Source organism: Mesoplodon bidens (genome assembly GCF_964165515.1).
Source record: "Mesoplodon bidens genome assembly, chromosome: 1".
Lineage (NCBI taxonomy): Eukaryota > Metazoa > Chordata > Mammalia > Artiodactyla > Ziphiidae > Mesoplodon > Mesoplodon bidens.
Window position 1 is genome coordinate 122523572 of NC_138176.1, and position 21723 is coordinate 122545294.

Here is a 21723-nt window from a genome sequence, read left to right on the forward strand (position 1 = left end):
TGTCTTAATTTTGCCTTTATTTGCCACAGCAAGACTTGGAAAACTGTAAAACTCTGTGTTATTTTTCCCCTACTGGCTGTGTTCCCATATCCATAATGATGCTTCCGGAAAGACCAAACTTGAGTCGTGTCCCGGATGTGACCAAGTCTGGACTATTATCTAGCATCTGTATAAAATTCTCATTTTCTAAGAGAACACATACTAAAATAGCTCTTGAAACTCCAGAAAGTCTGATTGGTTTACCCTCTGTGTTTGAAGACTCTTTTGCCCTGACTGAGATCTGTACATGCTCCGCCTTTGTGATAACTGGCCATGCCCTAGGGTCGGGTCGGGTGGAGGATGACTGTACATGCAGAAAAGAGAAATGACATCTTAATTTCCTGCAAAAATCTTTTTGTATAAACTGTGTGAACTTTGCTGAGTTTAAATAAATACTTTGAAGTCTGAGATGACTGGATTTCTCTCTGCACTGTCTAGAGTAACAGTAAACTTCCAGCAAATATCAACTTCTCAGGATGGAGCCAGAGCCACCAGCTTCCTTAAGAAAAGGAGGGGGAGAATTCCTTCTCTACTTCACAGAAGGCTCTAATATGGATGCAGATAATGAACTATGTTATAAAGTCCCCAGTTGTACCACAGGTTCTGTTCATGATGTGGTTAACAGTATGGGCCCTGGAGTCAAATACAACCGGGTTTCAATCCCATGAGTCTCGACAAGTTATTCACTTACTCTGTCTCAGTTCTCTCCTCTGTAAGATGGAGCTAATAATACTATGTAAAGCATTGCAACCAGTTCCTGGAGCATAGTAATGGCTAACTAAATGGTAGATGTTATTATTGCCATTATTGTTGCATTTGATGTTTGTTATCACTGACATAATTATTATTCCTTAAATGGACATCTCTTTTTGATGTGCTCCACAGAGTTGGAGCCACTCCACCAACAGGCTGGGTGGAGAACTAAAATATCACTCTAAATCACCTAGGGCCAAGACAGCAATTGGGTTTTCAGCTCAATGTACTGACTAGTTGATAGTGGCTTCATGGAAGGCTGTGTGGACAAGAATTCTAAGGCTGCTGATGAGATCAGTAGAGTGCCATGATTGATTATCAGTGACTTCCATGAGCATGAGAGGGAGAAAGGCAATACTTTGCTTATTTGCCAACCCTGGCCTAGGCGCTGTGGGTCGTGGCTCAGATTCTTTCAGCTCCTCTGAAATACTGCAGAAAAATACAAACATTCTCCTTCCTGGTTACTACAGTTCTAACACTCTTGATGTTGAAAAGAGGTTTTTTTAAAATTAATTAAGTTATTTATTTATTTTGGGCTGTGTTGGGTCTTCGTTGCTGCGTGTGGGCTTTCTCTAGTTGTGGCAGGCAGGGGCTCCTCTTTGTTGCGGTGCACGGGCTTCTCATTGTGGTGGCTTCCCTTGTTGCAGAGCACGGGCTCTAGGTGCGCAGCCTTCAGTAGTTGCAGCACATGGGCTCAGTAGTTGTGGCTCATGGGCTGTAGAACGCAGGCTCAGTAGTTGTGGTGCACAGGCTTAGTTGCTCTGCAGTATGTGGGATCTTCCCGGACCAGGGCTCGAACCTGTGTTCCCTGCATTGGCAGGCGGATTCTTAACCACTGCACCACCAGGGAGGCCCGTGAAAAGAGATTCTTATTGGTAACAAGCTATAACCCAGTTCAAGACCAAACAGTGAAAAAAAAATTTTTTTAATTTTGTTTAGAGTTTCATTGCTTCCTTCTGGGAAAACTATTTGGCTATTAGACATCATAATCCTAGTAACATGGTGGTCTTCTCTTCCCCAATAATGACGTTAATGGCTTATATTTTCAGAGCATTTAATTTGTAAAATGCTCTTGCATCCATTAGGACACTTTATATTCAACAATTTGGCATGTGGTAAGCACAAAAGGAAGTGAAGGCAAACTGGTGTGGGTATTTCTTAAGACTCATTTCAAGTTCATTGATGATTCCAGCACATATGTTTTGTTTCCAAAGTGCTGGTGTTTCACTTCCAGGGTAATGGTATCTGCCTCTTGCTGTAAGCCTCCTTCTGGTTTCTTGACTCCTTAATTTATTTTCCTTTCATTTATGATTCTTCCCCATGTAATACATGTTTGTGTATTGTTAAAATATTGCCCTCATGTTGTGCGGCATGCCCAAGTATTTCCTCAATGAGTCACTTATGGATCGCAGGTCCAATTCTGTTCTCAAGACAAAATGCCAAGGCTAAGATTAGTTCCAGTTTTATATTAATGACTGTTGATTCTTAAGGCTCAGAAACCTCCAGTTGCTGCACAGATACCAAAATGGTCAAATGGTGGCCTGTGTGGAAGGCAGGCTCTCACTCCTTTCCTGTACTAAAGGGTTGTTTTCCTGCCCTAGATAGCTTCTACTTCAGAAGCATAATCCATTCTCTCCCACTCATCCAGTCTCAAGAGATCTGAAACTATTCTGCAATAAAAGATGTGTAAGGTTGACCCTCCCTGCCCACGCTGCTCTCTTCTCAAATGGGTTGAGTCAGTATTTCCTTTTTCTCTAATTCAGCAATGGGCCAGCTGGTTTTGTCTGATAGATTAATACCCAATTAAATGACCTTCTCTGAACTTCATCTAACCAAGAAAAAGACAGAGTTAAGCAATGATTTAATTAATGGAATCAAAGAAGACTGGTAAGGTAGATAAATTCAGACCCTAAAACCTCTTTCCGCCATAGCAATATTTTGGGAAGTTTCCATAGTACAGTGATTTGTTTCTATTATGAAACTTTAAATTATACAATAGGGGAACTATGTATTGTCCTCCATTAATTGTATGGCAACCTAGATGGGTCAAAATTCCTTAGAAGAAGAAATAAAAAATATTATTTATTGTTTATATGACTTCAAAGCTCAATAAGAACAACAAAAAACTATTAAGACCCCACGGCCCTATATCTGTTATATAATTGTTTTCACTGAATTAGGGTTTGGTATTATATCCTAGGTATACATTAAAAGGTGCCACAAGAAACAACCATATGAAATCCAATTTTGCATTTAATGTGGGGATATAATTTGAATACATTTTTCACCATAACTCAGTGTGTGTCTTAGGAAGCTCTCAGAAAGATGCATGTTTCAACTTCAGTATGAAACAATAATATATAGTCCAAGTTAAAAAATGGCCTAAACAATACAGACGTGTAATATCTCATTAACAAGAAGACTAGAGAGAGGTGACTGCTGGTACTGATGTAGCTGTTCATTGATGTCATCAAAGACAGTATTTTTCTTTCTATTTTTCTGCCCTACCATTTTTGGCTGTTGTCTTTCCAATCTAATGCTTTGTACCTCATGTCACATGGTGGCAGCCACAGGACCAGGCCATATATCCACATTCAGGTCAGGAAGAAAGAGGGGGATGGGTCAGCAAGTTCTTTTCTCCCTATCCATCTGAAAAGAGAACAAAAGCTTTTTCAGAATGAATCGACTTATATCTCATTGGCATTTCTGGATCACATGACCCCCCAACAAAATCAGAGTCATGTTAACCAATTATCATAGCTATAACAATATATTTTCCCTGGCCCATTTTTTAGAACAATCCTTATGGGCAACCTTAAGTCTAAGGAATTGAGAAAAGTTTAAGTCATGGCCCCTGCTTTCTTTCTATAAGTTTAGCCTCTAGTTGAGAGGCAATTCATATATGAAAAATTAAATAATTGTGAGACAATAATAATAATAATAGGTACACAGGCATTCATCATGAAATATAAGTGAATGGCCTAGATAGTAAATGTTGAAGGATCCCACTATGGTTTGGGATGAACAGGATAGGTTTTATTTTTATTTTATTTATTTATTTTTAAAAATATTTATTTATTTATTTGGCTATGCTGGGTCTTAGTTGCAGCATGCGGGATCTTCATTGCAGCATGAGGGATCTTTAGTTGCAGTATGCGGGATCTTTAGTTGCGGCATGTGGGATCTTCAGTTGCGGCATGCAAACTCTTCGTTGTGGCGTGCACACTCTTAGTTGCGGCATGTGGAATCTAGTTCCCTGACCAGGGATCGAACCTGGACCCCCTGCACTGGGAGCATGGATTCTTATCCACTGGACCACCAGGGAAGTCCACCAAGATAGGTTTTAAAGAGTAGGAAGGGTTTAATGTAAACCTTACAAAGGAGTTTAAGATATAATTAAATGTCTTCTTTTGCTATTAAGCCCCAGAACTACATGTATTCTGACCTAATTTTTATTTCTACAAATCTTCCCATCTTCTTCAATAGAGTCAATTTTGGACTTTAGTAATTTTTTGAGGACCCATGGCCCATCAGCTACTTGAAAATCAGGAGTCTAGTAATAAGGTAAAATAGCATGAACAGGAAAAGTAGGTAGCTGATGTAATGAACTAATGAATACGTATATCTATAGGGCAAAGGAATTGGAAGACCTTAGTGGAGGGAGGAGAGTAGGGAATTTGAATCCTGAGGACATGGAGTCCAGTTCCAGCTGACATTTCCTAGCTGTGTAATCTTGAGCAAACTGCTTAACATCTTAAGCTTTGTACTTTCTCATTTATAAAATAATGATGGTAACTTACTCCCCATTGACTTGCAGAGATTATATAAGCTAATATCCTAGAAAGTGCTGTGTAAACTTTAAAAATGAGGTACAAAGTATTATTTAAAAGTGATACTCATTTCAGTAATAGACTTCTTCATATAGATTTGATTACTATCACTCTATCAAAATGCCCATCTGACAACTAGGTTCAGTGTTCCCACTGACTTCACACTTGGTTTTGGCAGATCAAAGCTGACAAGTCCACTTGGTCGGGGCTAGTAAGCATAAAAGGGCCTCTGAAATAGGAAGCAAATATCAGGCATTCTGGTTGGCTGACTCCTTTCTAAGGCTTGTCAGCTTAGAGAAAATTCTCAGATGTCAGGATCAGTGGGATTCATTCCACGTATGTACATAATACTAGCTCAAGTAGAGTTCACCCCCATGTTAAAAGTGGGGTTATAATGGGGCAAGATCTTACCTTTCCATTTTGAGAAAGCGTGACATCACATCTGTGAAAATACTATGAACCTCTGGAGAAAGGTTTTAGGATATGGATAACATGGTGATGATGTTCAACAGTGGTTCAATCTTGATTTGCTAGATTGTTCATGGAAAACTTGAAATGATTTTGGAAAAAGTAATGAGCACCCTGTAGCTCTCACACTCCTAGCCTCCTGAAATAACTAACGGAAATTAGAAAATAGTCCGATCATATACAATAAGGAAACCACAGCATGGAGCACTAAATACTAGATAGGATACAGGAATTTTCTTCTAATCCTAATGCTATAAATGTGCAATAAAGGGAAGAATAACACACAGTGAGTTTAAAATAGAACTGAGAAGGTCCCATTCATTCTATTTTAGTAAAATTCAATGAAGTACACACTGGGTTTCCAAAACTGTTGTAATGAATGTTACATGGAAACTCATGGGTACCCATCTCATTGGACCCACCCCATTGGACCAGGGGAAATGTTAATATTGCAGACCATGACAGGCTGTATCCAACTACATGCCTAGCATGCTTGACTGGCTGTTACAGTCTTAGGGCTCAGTGTCAAATTCCAGACATGGTACTCATTCTCATTATTGTCTGTTGACCTGATACTTAGCTGGAATAAAAGACTTTAAACAAGTAGTCCAGATGGGAGACTGACACCGATAATGTTGTAGAATAATCATTTCAATAAATCTTAAGTGCATTTAAACCACTGGTTTCTTGGACATCCTAAAATGTACAATGCTGTTTCTGGGAAATAAAATAAAATTCTACGTTTATTGCATTGCTCTGTGACGCCCTTCATGGAATAATAATTCTCTAGGGACCTTGCGGGAATAAGATTAACACATTCTTAGGGACTTCCTAGATGCCCAGATCTTACCTATAGCAACTGATTTAATCCTCATAGCCAGTCCAAAGAGTAGTCATTATTATCATTTTTCCATAGATAAAGGGAAACCTGGGTAGGTTAACCAATTGACTCAAAACCACTAAGAGAGAGAGCTGGGATTCTAAGTAGAACTCACCAATTACACAGTCCCGTCTCTTCAATGATTTTGAAAATTGTTCTTTTTCCACCATAGCATATGTCTCTGGAGGGATTATTAATAATGCTTAAATGTATATATTGTTGCCATCCATATGACTGCAATGCCTAGGAAACAGGGTTAGGAGGAATTCTGGCCAACTGGATTTTCTAATTAACTGAAAGTTTAATGTTTTCTTTAAAAATTTTGTTGACACAGTTCCTGAAATGGCCCATCCCTCTTCCTTGGCTTAGCAAAATATCGTGTTTAAAAGTAACCTTTTCTCTGATCATGTCATAGTCTTGACCAGATCTCTGCTCAAATGTCACCTAATCAGACAGCCTGCCTATGACCACCCTTGATTAAAAAAAAAAATCACTCCACATTCTCCCCTCACTCTATCACCTTTGTACTGCTTTACTTTTTTCCTCATAGCACTTATCACTAATTGATATGTTACATATTTGTTTGCTTTTAGAATGTATTTTTTACTTTTACTTTTTACTTTCACAAATGTTTTGTTTACTTTTTAAATGTAGAATGTTTACCTTAGAATGTAAGCTTCATGAAAAAGCTTCCATTTATTATATCCAGAGTTGTTTCTCCATGGCCTAGAACAGTGCCTGAAATGTAGTAGGTACTCAATGTTTACTGAATAAATGAATGAATGAATGAGTGAATAAATGAACTCAATTATATATCAGTTCTAACCATTCAGTCTTGTTGCCACAAGTAGATTGGGCTGAATCTGTGTGTGTGTGAGACACCCTGTCACCCTTTATTTGGCACCAAGGAATGGGGTTATTTATAATAAAGCTGTTGCCACATTATTTGACTCTTCCTCATACAAATAGACACAGGGCAGCAATTTAAGGCTCTGGTCACTTGGAACTGATCCATCAAAGTTGTCCTATAATTTGAAGAAAAGGATTGGTATCTTATGTGCTCCGTGTTTTACACTCTGCAATCTTTTATGCTGAGTGTGCACCATGTAAACACATTCATTCCTTAACAAAGGACATAAATGTTGAAAACTACTCAATTTTAAAGAAATCAGGTTCCAATTTTCTTAATGTTCTCTACAGAGAAGATCCCTGAAAGTGGAGTATCCTTAGAGAAGGCAACCATTTGCAGATTATTTTCTCGTATCCTTTCTGAAATGCTGTTGCCAGCACAATCACTACCTTGCTATATATGGCCCTGGTCAAGTGTCTTTTTACTCCCTCTTGCTTAAAAAAGGTAATCTGCATGCTGTTTGTGGAAGACAGTGAAGATGACTGAATATTAGGGGATGGAGAAAGACTTATTCTGAATAGTACTACAGATATTTGGCAGCTGAAACAAGGATATTCCTGTCAGTAGTGAATTAAGTGAATGGAGCTGTCATAGCAAACATGTATGTGTCTTTTGGCTATAAAAACGGCCCCAACTGCTATGTTTTCTATCACTGTCTTCAGGGTGCAAGTCCAATGTATTTGGAAGCATTGATGAACCTTCAGCCTGTCTGAAAACTTTCATGAAAACCTTCCTATGAGAGCCAACATCATGAGAGGGAGTCAAGTGGTGGTTAAGAGCTTGGGCTCTGGAGCCAGATTGCCTTGTGCTTCAATCCTCGGTCTGTCACTTACTGACTGGGTGACATTGGCCAACCATCACTGTACATAGAAGTTGGCTCATGGCACTCTCCCACTCAAACCACTTTAATGGCTCTCCGAGTCTATATGGCTGTGCCCTGCTTCTCTCTCAGACCGCTTTGTGGGCTACTTTGTGGGCCACTCCTCCTCTTGTTTGTTGTGCTTAGGCCTCAGGGATCTTCTTACTGGGCCCATCTCAGGGCATCTGTACTTGCTAGTCCTTAACTTAGAATGCTCGTCCCCCACATATTCTGAAGGCCTGCTCTCTCACTTCCTTAGGGCCTCTGCTCAACTCTTACCTCTTCAGAGATGCTGTGTTAGAACAGCTTCCAAAACACCAATTCCCTTTCATTCTCTACTTCCTACCCATATCTGTTCTTCTTCATAACACTTATCATCCCTGAGCTTCTATTTTAAAATTCACTCTTCATTGTCTGTGCTGCACTCCACCTCATCCCAACCCTAAATGTAAGCACATGAGGTTATGAACGTTGTCTTGTCCACTGTGGAACTCCAAGGTCTTGAATAGTGCCTAGCACACACTAGGTGCTCAATAAATATTTGCTGAAAGCAAGAATCTATACCTGATGTAAATTGTGTCCATGAGAGTCTCTTTCTCATTGATTTGGAATTGGGCCCAAAGAGACTATGTCAGCAGCAGGTGCTACAACTATAAAGTCTTATAGTATCAAAAGCTGAGACTCAAATATCAGGAAAACAATTACAGGTCACTCTGTAAAGAAAAAAGTAGGCTCAGGAAGAGAGAGAGACAGAGATGTCGATCCTCCCATTTCCAAGACTCTAATCCTACTAATTCTCTTTGCTTAGGAGACGAGTGCATTTCTGTTTCTTGCAACCAAATGATCCCTGACTAATTCAAGAGTGAAATAAGTTGACTTTTCTTAAGAGCTTTTGAGGTCCTAGAGGGCAGAGGAAGTGCTGGTGTGCCTTTTTATACTTGAATCTCCAGAGCCTACTACAATTATTTCTAGTACATATATGATAATTAACAAATAAAAAATTTTCAATTTGGAACTTAATTCCAATAACACAGATGCCAATGATTCCTAGTTTACCCTCCTAAGACTGTATTTCTCTTTTCTACTTCCTTTGGATGCCTTTCCATTACCCAGCTCCTCTCAGGCCCTCATTGAATATTCTGCTCAGCATCCTTGTATGGGACACATAAAAAGTTATTCAAAAACAAAATCCTCTCCACACCAGGCACATAGTAAATTCTGGGGAAGTTTCTGGATGTTCTATGTCAAAACATGAATGTCTGTTGCCTCCAAGGGGCCAGTTCCATCATCTTTAATAGTGTGGTAGGTTTTGTGAATTTACATCTTCAAAGAGTTGACTTTATTTTGTGGTTGCTGATCTTTTTATCTTGAACCAGAAATATGGTTTTAGCACCAAGCAGTGAATTGAAAATTCTGCTCTAAAGTAGCAGAAAACAGTTATTTTACAGGAGAAAATTGGGGCTTGCAGTGGAACATTTAATTGTAACCATCACAAGTATTGTCCTATTCAGTAGTCTAATCCATACTTGAATCCATGATTCCACCCCTTCATCTTATCTACCTTTATCAGAGTCCTCCCCAAGACTGAGTTTTATTTTGATGAGTTTTTGGTTTCATCACGCATCCTGTGATGCAACCTGTCCTGTTTCCCATCAAAGACCCCTTCTGCTGATAATACTCCTGGTTTTCCTTTCATCATCCTATTGGCTTAATGGTATTATCTTTTCTACCAAAGATGGAATCTCTTTAATCTTTGCATTAGTACTTTTTCAATTCTTGCATAAGCTGCCATTTAAATATCATAGTTTATATTTTTTGGATAAAGTAACTATTCACAGTGATTGTGAAATTAGTTACCCATATTTTGGTCTTTTATGTATCACTCCTTAATTGATGCCCTTTCCTCTCATCACCACCCCTTCTTCTGGGTTCACTGCAATTACTGACTGAGAAATCTTTCTCTGAGTAGGATAAAAAGGAGAAAATTGATATTGCTTTAGAGTTTTTTATACCCTGACAAATCACAGTCACAATTTAGAATGCTATCTTATATTAGATTGATTTTCAGGGCCAGTTACCCACACTAGATGAAAACTAGGACAAGAACACACTAATCCAACCATTTGAAGATTGAATCCATTGTTTCTACTTGTCACTTTCAAGAGCTATTTGACCCAAGTTGGACTTAATTCAATTACAAAAGTGACAAGATAATTCAATTACAAAAGTGACAAGACTTACAGTGTGAGGGGAAAGGGGTTTCTACTTCCCAGGTAATAGGAACAAAAGCTCAAACTAGAGTTGTGCTATGTGTAGGCTATGATTTTGAAACCCTGAGACATGACTAAGGGATGCAGCGCCACTTTCTTTGGTGCTCCCCTGCTGGAAGAAGCCCAGGTTGAAACACTTCTGCCTTCTTAGCCCAATGAACATGCAGTATTATGATTCTGTTCAGCTCTGGATCAACATTCTTATGTTTAGAACTATCTTGCTATCCCATATGAATATGGGTGTGGACCTTCAGCAGCTGATCTGTAGGCATATAGGCAATTTTGGTTTCCCCTGGTAAGGTGACCCATCCCTGTTGAATTCTAGGAGGTTAGGAATCTGTAGGACGTTTAGAAGAGAATCCCAAAATGAAGGATTCCCGGTTTGAGGAATTGGCTGCTGTGAGGTCTCATGGGAGTTGAAGTGGTGATTCAAAAATGTCATAATTTATAGGGGCATCTGAAGCGTTATCAGCACAGCATCTACAGTCATGTGACTTCAGCAAGGCCAATCAGTCTGTCTGTGGAATTTTAAAAAATCAGAGCTGAGGAAAGGAGGCCAGTCTCTCTCAGGTGGCAGAAGCTATAAGAAAGGAGATTTGGATGATTATCAATAGTCATGCTTCCCACTACAAAGGAAAAGCTGGTTCATTGTCAGAAAAATCTAAACTGACCCAGAGAGAGACCAGAGACAAGGATGATGCATTCCAGCCCCTGGTTCCACTGTCCCTGAGGTCCAGGGGCACCTCTCCTACTTCCAGTTTGTTGTTCAACTATTTCTTTGATTACATATAATATCCCCAGAAACCTTCCAATAAACTCCTTTCTGGACTAAGTTAGCTCCAGTTGGGGTTTTGCTCATTTGCACTCGAGTCCTAATTATATATATACGCTTGGGAATTCAAAATCATACATCAGTCAGGCCATTCTAATGGCATCTGCAACAAGGGGTGGTTTGCAGTTAGTCCTGTTATAAATTTTTCTCAATTTGCTAACCATAATTAAGGGTGCTATAGGCAGGAATCACAGTTTTTCTGGTTCTGTGTTAAGGGCTGGAGTGCAGTTTTCAACAGGAAGTTTCCAGATTAGCTCCTGTATACTTTGATCACCTGTTCATCAAGAGATTCTCATGGCCTCCCTTCTACTGACTGAATACAAATGGCCACTGGAGGGAGGAGAATGGGTAGAGCCAAACCTTCAGTGTTCCTCTAAATGCTTCAACCTTTTCTCCCTTCTTGTCCATGAGACTACATTTTAAATATGGCTTTAACTTTCAAATGTAAGAAATACTCTCCTTGGACCCTTTAGAATATATGCCTCCTAATTTTATAAATTTAAATCCCATTGATGGCTGGTGATGTTAAACCATTTCAGTTCCCACTACACATATTTCTGGAGCATTCCATAGGCCAGAATGTTTTCAGCTCTTGGCATACCCATTTCTATTCCTTCTAACTTTCCAACTTGTCCTGCACAGTGCTTGATGCAGTCAGCTCTTACAAATGGATTGCTGAGTGAATAAGCAAGCCTGCAAGTGTTGAAGAAAAGTTGTGAGTTGATTAATCCTTCTCTTCCACTAGGTGGTGCTGGTTAATATGTCGTATGCCTTGAAATGTTTTTTTTGTTTTGTTTTGTTTTGTTTTAACATCTTTATTGGAGTATAATTGCCTTACAAGGGTGTGTTAGTTTCTGCTTTATAACAAAGTGAATCAGTTATACATATACATATGTTCCCATATCTCTTCCCTCTTGCATCTCCCTCCCACCCTCCCTATCCCACCCCTCTAGGTGGTCACAAAGCACCAAGCTGATCTCCTTGTGTTATGTGGCTGCTTCCCACTAGCTATTTTACGGTTGGCAGTGTATATATGTCCATGCCACTCTCTCACTTTGTCCCAGCTTACCCTCCCCCTTCCCTGTGTCCTCAAGTCCATTCTCTAGTAGGTCTGTGTCTTTATTCCCGTCTTGCCCCTAGGTTCTTCATGACCTTTTTTTTTTTTCCTTAGATTCCATATATATGTGTTAGCATACAGTATTTGTTTTTCTCTTTCTGACTTACTTTACTCTGTATGATAGACTCTAGTTCCATCCACCTCACTACAAATAACTCAATTTCGTTTCTTTTTATGGCTGAGTAATATTCCATTGTATATATGTGCCACATCTTCTTTATCCGTTCATCTGTTGATGGACACTTAGGTTGCTTCCATGTCCTGGCTATTGTAAATAGAGCTGCAATGAACATTTTGGTACATGACTCTTTTTGAATTACAAAAAAACAAACAACCCAATCCAAAAATGGGCAGAAGACCTAAACAGACATTTCTCCAAAGAAGATATACAGATTGCCAACAAACACATGAAAGAATGCTCAACATCATTAATCATTAGAGAAATGCAAATCAAAACTACAATGAGATACCATCTCACACCGGTCAGAATGGCCATCATCAAAAAATCTAGAAACAATAAATGCTGGAGAGGGTGTGGAGAAAAGGGAACCCTCTTGCACTGTTGGTGGGAATGTAAATTGATACAGCCACTATGGAGAACAGTATGGAGGTTCCTTAATAAACTATAAATAGAACTACCATACGACCCAGCAATCCCACGGACAGGGCATATACCCTGAGAAAACCTTGCAATGTTTTAAAGGCCTCAATCTGTCACCATTTGGTTGGCAGTAGGGCTTAAAGGGAGGCAGCGAGTTTATTTGTCCAAGCCAGGAACTTCTGAGTCTTCACTGGGCCTTTTCCTCTAACTAGGTGTGTGGGCTTCTTAATTTCCTATTCTTAAATATGGTGAATGGCCCTTTACCTAGCTGTGTCAGAGGATGTGGTGAGATGTTCTGCTCTCTCTTGACACTTCTCAGAGGCCCATTTTCCTGGAGTCTGGGGACACAGCTTTAGAAGACCTAAATGGGAAAGGGGTTGTTTGGCTAAGAGAGTAAAGACATAGGCTTCAGTGACTAGTACTGGACACCTCACTATTACCTTGACCACTGGCCATTAGCATTTGGTCCCAGGACTATTGGTGACCCCAAGGATCTCTGTTTTTGCCCATGATATTGCAATTTAGATGTGACTTTTACTTTCAAAATGTAAAAAATACTCTCCTAGTATTGTTTAGAATATACTTACAAAGGGAGCTTTTAAAGAACTCTTGTTCGGGCAGGACAACGTCTAATGTAGTAGTGTTCTGCTTATCAGGCATCATCAGGAAAAGAGGTGTTGCATATAAGCAAATTTTCCAGATATCCAAACCTTATTCCTCTCCATGCTAGATCTTTTGAAATTTTTGCAGCGTTGGAATAGATAAAAATAGTCCCAAAATATATTGTGCATGCTGTGCTTTCTTAAGCATAATATGCTAAATTTAATTTATTTAGTAACTCAATCATCTCATTGAGTTAGGTATGTATGTATGTATTTTCTAAAAGCTGTTTTATAGTCTAGTATTTCTGCCCTGAAAAATTAGCTAAATGCTTCTATCATTCTTCCTTCCTTCCTAAGCATACTCTACTCTTTCTTCCATTTTTCAAATTTTCAATCAATGGCACATCCTAAGCTGGATATCAGATTGGCAGGCTGCTCAGTGTGGGTTAACATCGGTGATATCCTCCTCAGCTGAAGTTCTACATACTATTATCTTTGGGCAGAGGACCCCACTCCCTTCCTGCCTTCCATGGGGTCCTCTGGACTCCTGAACATCTCAAACTCCAGGGACAGTTTCCTAGCCAATTCTCCAATAGGAGACCTCACTCTGGGCACAGTCACTCTCTGAATGCCTCCCTCCTATCCATAATCCGTAACGGAAAACAGTTTTGTTAAAGACACCAAGGATATAACACTAACATAATAAAATAGGGAAGGGAGGGTGGATATCTACAGAAGTCAGAGCCACAGTGGTAGGCTCTTACCAAAAAATGAGACTCAAGAAAAGAGAAATAGCACACAGGACATCTTTATTCAGAAGAACAGAAATCCAGTTCAAACTCTCTTAAACTCAAATATTCACCAACAGAAAAGGGTCTAGAAAACTTCAGAAGAAGATGGCTACAAGGGTTCAAATAGCTTCTAAGACATGATTGCTCTACATCTCTGCCGTGCTTGCCTTTGCCTTGGCTCCATGCCCAAACCTGTCTTCTCCATTCATGGTCCCCAGCAGATCCAGGCTTATACCCACCTGGCTTCCAGACAAATGGAAAGAGAGTTTTCTCTTTCCAATAATTCCTACAAGCATCCCAGAATTGACTCTCACTGGCTGGGCTTAGGTCACATGGCTCCTGAAAGTCAATTATTATGACTGAAAGCCTGCAATATACTGATTGGCCAGATCTATCTCTAGAGATTAGAGGAATGGGTCAGACAACCATAACCACATGGACCTAGAATTTAGAGTTTGAGTGTAGTTATTCCCCAAAGGAAACACCATTGTATTGTTACCAGTATACGTGTGAGTGGATGCTGGGAAGATAAAACCAAGAGATTTGTGCTAAAGAAGCTAATGGAGCTGAACAAGTAAAGCCAGGAGGCCAATTACCAACTCCTATTATGATTCAAAGAAATCCTACCACATACCAGCCATGTCCTCCCACTGGGTGCCTACCTACTATACAACCTTCATCTTTAAGGTTCTCATCTCACCCCCATCTGCTTTCAGGCAGAATTAGGAGAGGGAGAAGGTTACTGCTGAAATCTCCATTAGCCAAACATCTCTGAATTCTCCAAGATCTTTTATCCTATCTGTCAGGTCTTCAATTACTTCAACTAATTTTTCTTTCTTTTGACAAGTCTTAAACAGGCTCAAAATCACAACTATTTTTCCAAGGACATGAATATGGTAGAAAACAATCAAATATAGATCAATAGCTAGCCCCATGTTACTCTGATGGTTGACCATACTATCACACAAGAGGACCACCTGTGATGTAAATCTAGATCATCCTTCTTATCTAGTTCCCCACTATTTAACTGGAAATTTTGAAAAGTTCTAGAAGACCCCATGGATATCTTCCTCATCTTCTCCTTCTTTCCTTCACTACACAAAAACGAACTGAGATCCTACTATGTACCAATCACTGAGGATACAACCATGAAGACACCAGTCAAAGTCTGCCCTTGCAGAGCTCACTAAGTGTGGCATAGACAAGGAAATGGACGATTATAATACAGAGTGGTCAGCACTAGCATAGAAGTAGACATAGGGTGGCATGAACATAAAGATAAGGGCCCTTAATTCCTACTGGCAGGGTCAGAGAATTGATTGGATGTATTCCCATTATTGTAATGCCCTCAGGACGCACTTGCCTTCTTCTGATCTCCACAAAGTACCCGAGATGATATATGGGGCAGGAAGGAAAACACCCCAACATATACCTTAGACATTAAAGAGCAGAGATTCCTAACTTGGGTCCATGAGCACTGGTTTTAGGGGGTTAGGTTGTATACAAAATTCCCCATGTTTGTGCATTCTTCATGGGAGAGGATTTATAACTTTCACCAGAGCCTCAAAGAGACCACGATCAAAAGGGTTTAAAAGTCACTGCCCCAGAGAGAAAGAGAGAGAGAAACAGAAAGACAGAGAGACAGAGATGCAATCCCTGATGAAAGATTTCTATTGTTTGATGGGGAGCCAAGGAATGAGGGTGATTCCAGCTGAGCTGGACTTGCATCATCTCACTTCCCTTGAAACAATTTCCAGCTAAGATTGAGATTCTTGAAAGTATACTAATGGATGTTTTTTCTTCTTTCTTTTTTCTTTCATGGTGAAGGAGCCTATTGCAAGTTGATTAGATTAAATTAGCCCCTGCCTGTGCCCCACCCCCATCCCTTCCACAGGGAACATTGAGCAATATCCTGATCAGGCCATGTGTGGATCTGGGCTGTGTCTGGCCTTCCTGTGAAGTAGGCGAGGCTTGGCTCTCCAGTGCCCCTCTCTTCAGTAGTCCCCCCTGAACCCCCATCCTTTAAATATGTGTCTTTCCCCTCAGGGCCTATCCTGTATCCCATTCTTCTTGTTCATCTTCATTGTTACCAAAGGTAAGGTGCTGGCTGATAAAGGAAGGAATTCATGATTGCATTTCAAGAGAAGATTATCCAATAGATTTGGAAAGCTCTTCAGGATTCAAAGGGATGAAGCTTTGATGGCTGAATGACTGTCAGAGGAATTGATATTTCAAGCCATTGGAGATTCCCAAATCACACTACAAAGGTGCCTGCTGATTCAGAAGGCAGCTGTGTACTCAGAGGCTAGGTCACAACAATGGGCCATACTTTATGAGAGTCACTGGGCCTCCCTGCTTGTTAACTTCTTTCTCTGTCAAGTAAGAGGATTGGACTAGATTTTCTCCAATGTGCCTCTAGCTTCAAAATATCAGAAAACTGAATAAGAATTAAAAAGCTACTGAGGATCAGACTGGGGCTCAATGTACAAACAAACTCCCAATAAGCAGAAATGTCCAAACATAGAATGGTAGGTAGTAAACTCCCTCTCACGGAGATGTTGATGCAGAGGCTGGGCAACCCCTTGCAAAAGATATTATAGAAAGGAGTTTTTGTTGTTGCTGTGTGTGTGTGTGTGTGTGTGTGTGTGTGTGTGTACTCATTTGTTCATTCAACAAATACTGAGAAAGCCCCATCTATCTGCTAGGCACAGATGAGTCAGCATTGAAGCATAACACTGACAACCTCTGCCTTAGTAAGTCTGCATTCTAGACTCAAGACCAGGCAGGTAACACACATCTACAGTGGTTAGGTATGATATAATAGGGAGGAGTGGGGTCTGTGGCAAACTAGAGAGAATATGCCGTAACTAAAGGCATTCGGGTGTTAAAATTATACTCATTTTGTAGGCCAGATAAAATAGGTCTGCAAGCTGAATTTGACATTGATCACAAAGTGGTGATCTGCGGTCCAGATAATAATAAATGCTTATTGAGTGCTTACCATGCACCAACACTGTACTAGGTGCTTTATGCATATTAAGTTACTTATTCCTACAATTATGGCACTCTTATCAGGGACAATTATTACCTCCATCTTACAGATGAGAAAGCCAAGGCCCAGAAGAATTAAGATGGGAGCCCAAGTCACCTGGCAAGCCAGGAAGTCTGACTTCAGACCCATTTTTGAAACTCTATGCTGCCTCCAGATGATTTCTCTGATTCTGAACTTTTTGATTATGTGGAATTGGTCTTATCTGATCAAACTAAAGAAAGTGACTTAGTGAGTTTTACTTACTTGTCTTTCACATAACCTGCTTCATACAGGTTACAGTGAAGAGAGTCAGAATCCATTTTTGACTTGAACCAGAATAACTTCTGACATTTCATCTCATTTTAAAAATTGTCTTCTCAGAAATAGGTAAACCCCAGAGGATGCTATTGTCAGACTGTATCCTTCCCTGCTAAACAACCAAAGGCTGGGGTGGATCAGTGAACAAATAAGCTTCTATTTTACATGTCAAAGGAGCAAGCAAATTATTCCTTCTTTTAACTTACAAACCTGTCCCTTGACCACAAAGTGCAGAATTTAAGTAGAAGAGATCTGATCATCTAGTGTAACAGTTAGTCCTACGGATGTTAATAAGATTTACAAGAAAACAGTAGCTTCATGGTCAAATAACTGGGAATATCTGAGTTTAAAAGAGTTAATCTAGGTTTGTTATTTTCAAGACTTGTCATATCCTTTACTGTGCTATGCCCTGGGAATCCTTTTTGCATGGAGCATCTCTTGAGCTAGGAATATTCTGCAGAACAGATTTGGAAACCCTGGCCTAACCTTCCTAATTTTCACACATGTGGAACTGAGAAGCTTGGAAAAGATAAATGAGCTACCCAAGGTCTCACAGTTGATAAATAATAGCCTGATATAATAATAGTACTAAAAAAAAGGCCATTGGATTTTTATAATCATGATAGCCTAGAACTGAAAGTAATCTTAAAGAGTATCTAATTTAAGCTATTCATTTTGTTTGAAGAGGAAATATCGTTCCAAAGAGGATAAGTTACTTGCCCAAAGCTGTACAGGCAGAGTCTGGACCACAATCCAGGCTTTCTGCCTTCTCCTTATAAGGGAACAAAGTGAAAATGATTTTAATTATACTAACCAGAAATGACTGTTAACCAAGATTTTCCATGTACTGTGTAACAGCTTCTGCTAAATGTTATAGGACCTTTACAAGACAGACAACGAGAGGCTGCTGTAGCCTCAGGAAGAAAGCAATTGAGAGGTGGTTGGTGATTTCACATTAGAATCACATGAAGAGCTTTAAAAATAATTCTGATGACCCTTGCGTGGCTACACTCTAGAAGCTCTAGATGATCTAAATCTAGAATTTGGAGGTGGGATGGGGTCTTGGTATATGTATATATATATATATATATATATATATACTTTATGAAGCATCCCAGATGATTTTACTGCAGCCTGGGTGGAGAACCACTAACCTAGAGAAAAATGAGATCTGGACTGGGGAGAAGAAAGAGGGGAGATTGTAAGAGAGCCCTCAGGCCAGAGGGTGTCCAGGTCATCAGCAGAGAGGAAGTCGTGGTGCTTTTCTTATTATACAAACACACACACACATACACACAATCCTTAATTGTCTAGAAGAGGAGAAACAGCTTAGTGGGAATAAGACAGCAATAGGAAGAGATAAATAAAAGGATCACTATCCAGCCTTGGGCCCACCTGGGTCTTGATGGTATGGATTTGTAGGAGATCCTATCAGCATGGCCCTAGGTCTCTCTTCTGAAACACTCCATACTCTGTGCACAGAAGCAGGAAGAGCAGGCCTAGGGGCTACTTAGACCTTTGGGTAGTCAAGATGGACAAAGAGGCTTCTCACTAGCCACAGAACTAAGGGGTGACAGCAGGCAGTTGATAGATTCCATGAAGCTTGTCCTGTGTCACAAATACAATGAACCAGTGATGACTCCAATGAGTAGACCTCACTGCAAGTGGGTACATGTTATCCTAATGCCCAGGAAATGCCACTTGGAGTGAGCTCCTTGCCCAGGATAGTGGTGGCCCACTATGCTCATATCTATGTTCTTTAGATTCCTTTCAAGACTTTCTTGCCATCTTTTGGAGATTATTTTTTAATTTCAGACAAATTTTAGACCTATAACCATCACTCCAATTATTTCTGTAATAATGACCTTCTTGCACCTTGTGGGACTGCCAAACACAGCCACTTCATAGCTGATTATGAACTTGTGACTCAGTGGCCGACATTTTAAGACAACATTTAGCCAGTTCCAATAAGGAGTCAGCAGCCAGCATCTTTCAGCAATTACTGTAATTTATGTATTAAGAAACAAAATAGCAATGCTCAGATTTCCTTAATAGATTCTTCACTAACCAACCACATGAGGATGGAGTCTGATTTGTAGGGGAACTGGCTTCTTGTCCTTCACCTCTGATCAGAGAGAGTCTCAGAATGAAGTGAGATCTGAGATTACATTGTGGCTTTCTTTTCTTATCCTTCCTTCCCTTTTATTTAACTACCCTCTGCTCCAGCCAGAACCTAAGAGGAGCATGTACAGTGTGTCTTCCAAATGAACTGCCTGATCGTTTATGACTCAGCGGTCCAGAGAGCCACAGCTGGCTTGGTGTTGATTTTAAAAGACTTTCTCTCTCTCTCTCTCTCTCCAGTTACACATTGTGAATTGATAGCCAGTTCCTTCCATTTGGCCATGAGTCCTGAGGAGTACAGAGGGAAACTCCTAGTTCTCTGGCTTCCCGAGGCTTGGGCTTGGGAAGCAGCTTATAAGGTCAGTGTCCCAAACCAAAGCAGACAGCAGTACAAATAAACAGCCATGGGGAGACAGACACGGAGTCAGGAAAATCCCCTACATGACTAGACTATCAGTTTCAGTAGGGCTGCGGCTAGGAATGTCAGGTTCAAGCCCATGACACTGAGGCCAAAGAGTCTTCCTTGGAATAAGTGGTGTTCTCAAGACCATTTCTCCTTAGTCAGTGACCATATTTTGACCATATTTTGTTAAAGAAAAAAAAAATCATGTGTGGGAAGGGTGGGAGTCAGTTCAGATAATTATAAAAATGATGCATTTCCAGGATTTTCCAGGATTTGAATTAACTGAGGTGGAAGGACAATCTAAATGAGTAAAAAGCCTGAACTACAGAAATTCTCAAAAGACAAGTGCCAGTGGGAAGGGGTCCTCCTGGGTGGTGTTCTAGAAAAACAATGGTTGTTTGACACACTAGATGTCCATTCAAATCCTGGTTACAACTGCAGTTTGCTGTGATAAATGTTATCAAAGGTGGTTTGGCCATGAAGCTAATGAGGCTTATATTTCAGAATCCCTCTCTCAGATGGACACAGCTAGGAGGCACTAACAATGTGTTTACATGGTCATATGTTGTAAAATTTGCAAAAGTAAACTGTTTTGGTATTCTTTTTCTTAAAGAGGGATTCTCAACTTATATAAACTTCAGATCCCTTAACAGCTGAATTTACCCCTGTTGGGAAAGGTGTCTGGGGGCATGGGTGGTGGAGAAGGTGACTACCTTTGGAGTTCACTCTTGTTCCTGTTGATTCAGGATGACAGGAGGAGGTACTCTGCTGGGGACGGGGGCCCAGCTTTTCATTTTCATTGGTGACATAAGGCTCCCCTTTCTTCTTCCAGTCCAGGCTCCCTTGTGTCCCTCAGAACAATTCAGTGTGTCCCTACAGACACCTCCTGTAATCATGATCCTTATCTTAAAGGTAAATGAGAAAGTTCATGTGCCTGGCACAAAGAAAGCATTCAATAAATGCTAGCAGTGGTGGACAGATTCTGTGTGCTCAGAAAGGTACCTCCTTTCTTAGTAGCCTCACATCCCTGGGAGGCATGTGGCTCAAGTCAGGCCTTTCAGAGTCCTTCTCTGGGTTATTTCAATGGGAGCAAAGTGAAGAGGACCTCTTTTCTCCCTTCCCAAGGCTGTAAAGGATATGAACCCATGGCTGGTGGCAGACGGGACTCCTGCCTTATGGAAAAGCTGGTCTGACAATGAATGGGGAGAGGAAGCCAGTATTCCTCCAGCAAGTCCCATCCCATCTTCCTGTGGATTTATGAGCCAATACATTTCCCCTTTCTTCTCCAGTAGGTTGCTATCTCTTGCAACTCAAATCACCTTGACTAGCATGTCTTTTATCTGGAATCACACTATCATGGAAAAAAGTTCATTCAGCTCTCTATTTCTCTTTTATTAGATCAAGGCTTCCTCTTGGGCATATTCTCTGCAGAATCATACCCTAAAATGAAAGTTTAATCACTTTTATCAACACACCTAACATGAGTGAATTACTACACATCTTTGACATTTTCAATTCAACTATCATGTAATGAACACCTATTAGGTCCATGGCAACTGGATCGCATCTGGACTAGGTGAACTACCTGGAACTAACTGTGCTTATATTGCAAAATAAACAAGCCATAACCTTCCAATGCTCTACTGCTGCAAAGGAGGAGGAATCACTGATGGCTGACTAAGGAGCCATCAAATGATGGCTGCTACTTCTGGAATAACTTGAGTACCGTGTTCATGATGGATTTAAGATTGTCTGAGAGCCTGAAGGACATTTTGACCATCACAAAAGTTAAAGCACAGAACTAGATGTGTTGGGTGTAATGGCTTTGGTCTTACTGAAATTATTCAGCAGGAGACAACTGTTCCTATTAAGGACATCTTGGGGTGGTGATTCCCTGT

At 40.2% G+C, this 21723-nt stretch overlaps 1 long non-coding RNA gene across 1 annotated transcript in view; it reads right to left on the bottom strand.

The window, feature by feature from the left end:
* Nucleotides 1-3205: 3205 nt before the first annotated feature.
* Nucleotides 3206-21723, bottom strand: part of LOC308614862 — a 200927-nt gene continuing 182409 nt past the window's right edge. Inside the window, exon 4 of the long non-coding RNA XR_014015446.1 lies at nt 3206-3441. This is a non-coding gene — a long non-coding RNA (uncharacterized lncRNA). The remainder of the gene's footprint in view (nt 3442-21723) is intronic.